The sequence below is a fragment of the Schistocerca piceifrons genome, chromosome 1, assembly GCF_021461385.2.
Source record: "Schistocerca piceifrons isolate TAMUIC-IGC-003096 chromosome 1, iqSchPice1.1, whole genome shotgun sequence".
NCBI lineage: Eukaryota > Metazoa > Arthropoda > Insecta > Orthoptera > Acrididae > Schistocerca > Schistocerca piceifrons.
In genome coordinates this window covers 1,010,507,086-1,010,511,032 of record NC_060138.1, presented here as the reverse complement: position 1 = coordinate 1,010,511,032, position 3,947 = coordinate 1,010,507,086, and positions in this window count along the sequence as shown.

Below are 3,947 nucleotides of genomic sequence, written 5' to 3'. Positions count from 1 at the left end.
CATCTACAAATATAGTAACTGGAAGCGTCAAAAGTATTTTGATGATTTTACAAAGCTACATATGGCATCTCTCCCAGGTTCGTTCGTCACACCTAAGGACATACAAGACGATCAGAGTATACATTAGAAGGCACAAAGTTTGTGGCGGAAAATGAACGCATATGTAACAGACTGGAGTGTGAACAATCGAAATGTTTGGAACAAGGCAAAATCAATTTAATTTTGGAAATGTCTTCATTCTCAAAACTACAGCATATAAGTGAGGAGACTATAGATGGTGTGTTGAAGTCTGTGCATAATCCTGCATGCAGCTATACAATTTATGTGAGTGGTAGTGTAGCTAACAATCTCTAATGTCATGACCACAAGCAACTTGAGGCACTAATGTTTTAAAAAATTAATGTTACAGGAAGTAAAGGTGGTAAAATGTGGGAAAGAGTCTTCTAACTACAGGCGTTGGTGAACATGAACACAGCGCCAAGAGTCTATTTCTGCGAGATTCCTGATCAGGCCACAAATATGATACCCTCTTAGATGAAAATTTTCAAATGCGCTCAAATTTTGTTTGTCAAAAGACAGGTTACGACGTCGGCATACCAATGTTATCGTTTGAAAATATACACTTCTGGAAATTGAAATAAGAACACCGTGAATTCATTGTCCCTGGAAGGGGAAACTTTATTGACACATTCCTGGGGTCAGATACATCACATGATCACACTGACGGAACCACAGGCACACAGACACAGGCAACAGAGCATGCACAATGTCGGCACTAGTACAGTGTATACCCACCTTTCGCAGCAATGCAGGCTGCTATTCTCCCATGGAGACGATCGTAGAGATGCTGGATGTAGTCCTGTGGAACGGCTTGCCATGCCATTTCCACCTGGCGCCTCAGTTGGACCAGCGTTCGTGCTGGACGTGCAGACCACGTGAGACGACGCTTCATCCAGTCCCAAACATGCTCAATGGGGGACAGATCCGGAGATCTTGCTGGCCAGGGTAGTTGACTTACACCTTCTAGAGCACGTTGGGTGGCACGGGATACATGCGGACGTGCATTGTCCTGTTGGAACAGCAAGTTCCCTTGCCGGTCTAGGAATGGTAGAACGATGGGTTCGATGACGGTTTGGATGTACCGTGCACTATTCAGTGTCCCCTCGACGATCACCAGTGGTGTACGGCCAGTGTAGGAGATCGCTCCCCACACCATGATGCCGGGTGTTGGCCCTGTGTGCCTCGGTCGTATGCAGTCCTGATTGTGGCGCTCACCTGCACGGCGCCAAACACGCATACGACCATCATTGGCACCAAGGCAGAAGCGACTCTCATCGCTGAAGACGACACGTCTCCATTCGTCCCTCCATTCACGCCTGTCGCGACACCACTGGAGGCGGGCTGCACGATGTTGGGGCGTGAGCGGAAGACGGCCTAACGGTGTGCGGGACCGTAGCCCAGCTTCATGGAGACGGTTGCGAATGGTCCTCGCCGATACCCCAGGAGCAACAGTGTCCCTAATTTGCTGGGAAGTGGCGGTGCGGTCCCCTACGGCACTGCGTAGGATCCTACGGTCTTGGCGTGCATCCGTGCGTCGCTGCGGTCCGGTCCCAGGTCGACGGGCACGTGCACCTTCCGCCGACCACTGACGACAACATCGATGTACTGTGGAGACCTCACGCCCCACGTGTTGAGCAATTCGGCGGTACGTCCACCCGGCCTCCCGCATGCCCACTATACGCCCTCGCTCAAAGTCCGTCAACTGCACATACGGTTCACGTCCACGCTGTCGCGGCATGCTACCAGTGTTAAAGACTGCGATGGAGCTCCGTATGCCACGGCAAACTGGCTGACACTGACGGCGGCGGTGCACAAATGCTGCGCAGCTAGCGCCATTCGACGGCCAACACCGCGGTTCCTGGTGTGTCCGCTGTGCCGTGCGTGTGATCATTGCTTGTACAGCCCTCTCGCAGTGTCCGGAGCAAGTATGGTCGGTCTGACACACCGGTGTCAATGTGTTCTTTTTTCCATTTCCAGGAGTGTATTTAGTCTGGCGTTTGATACTCAAGTGATTTCATGCACAGGTTATGTGAAAGGCGAAAAGGTGGCTTTAGTCAGCTGTGCATGCTGTTCTGACTCATTTTGCTTTGAGTACTTCATTGAAATCTCGCACCTGCACTTTGCTGACTGAATAGTTGTGCAATACTATCAGGTCAGTACAGAAGTTTTGTGCTCAGTGAGAGTAATTATTTTAAAGAGGGTGAGTTACGACAGTAAAAGAAACGTGTTTTCATTTCTATTTTATACAAACGTTGCCTATTTGTATTATCAGAAATCTTAATTGTCATGTTAGGACGCTTGATTTAGCGTGTGAATGGTTCATAGCACTGTTTTTGGTATTAATGATTTATGTTCTAAGTACATTTGAATCCTGTTCTAAGCGTTTGAGATCACGCACTCCCGCTGTGAGTCGACAATCGAGTATCACTGTAAGGCTTGGGGAACGCCTACGTCCTTAATAACATTTATAGCTAAGAAAATGATAAAACTTGAAAATACCCTATGCACCAAGACACTGTCAGTGAACACAGAGCCTGAAACTATGAAACCAGACGAATTATAAAAAATGAACCGCAAACTATGAAACTCCTTAATGAAATATGCGAACCAAATGACAAAACACAGTGTCTTAATATCAGCGGGAACTACTAGGACAATCAACATGAAATTTCTTATCTTCGATAACCGGTCCTTCTTGAAGAACTAAAATTAAATGTCATGTGAATTATTCAGCATATTTATCCCAGTGTTATTAGCGCTAAATTTCATGTGTATCAGAATCCATCGCGACCTTTACATAATGCTCCTTTTTCCTCGATGTCAAGAACACATTGACGGATAAGCACTGGAATCCAGTTACTGAATCTCTGCGGAAATTCGTGGCAGTTTCCATTGAAGTGCTAAAATCGTATTGTCAGTGCAGTGATATATCCACTGCCAGATATTGCGAGCCCAAAGTACGAAAATCGCAAATATATAGCATGCACTACTGGCAGTTTTTCAAACTATTGCTCACTGTAAATAGCCTGTTATTAAAAGCTTTGCAGCTGCTCAATAAACGGTTATTTATTCCAGTCGTGCTTTCCTGTCACCACTAGTTTCTGATGCTTGCGTAATCTAAAAGCTTCAACACGACATCGAAAATGATTCGAGCTAGCGGATATATCAATTTCGGTAACATGCGTACTTTATAATGAAATTATCTTTAACCACTCTTAGAGTGGAAAAAGTTTCGATAATTTCCTTGTCAACAGTGAGGTGAACTATTGAACTACTAAATGTAATCTCGCAGGTAACACTTTCATTACCATTTTGTTCTACATAACATCATTAGAATGAGTTCGCGTTCGCGCTACTTTTGATTCAAAGTAGCAGGTCCACACAGGGATATGCCACCGAGAAAGCTTACATACATGTGTACTTATACTTCGAGTTCCCAGTATTATATTTGCCTTTGCTTTATTGGCAATCATAGGTTCTCTCACCCATGCAACTTCAATTCGTGAGTGCACACATCCATTTTGATTTGAGTTATAACTCCGTCCTTTATAGTCTTCCGCTAAATCGCCTTACTACTGTATTACGTTTCAGTGACTTTCTTTAGTCACTTAAGTCTCGTGTTACACCGCGGCCCGTATAGTTCCGTTTTCCGCATTAGACACAACCGGAGCGCATGTATAGACTCACTTCAGGAATGACTTTTTTATTATTGCAATATTTTTTACAGGTTGGTTATACAATACAACAGAAATCAAATGAACGTATGGCATTGCTGGCCGGGAGATCCCGTCCGCGGAAGTTAGGCTGCCGAGTGAAAGTCTTATTTTAGTCGACGCCACACTGGGTAACTTGCGTGCCGGTGATGCTGAAATAATGATGAGGACAGC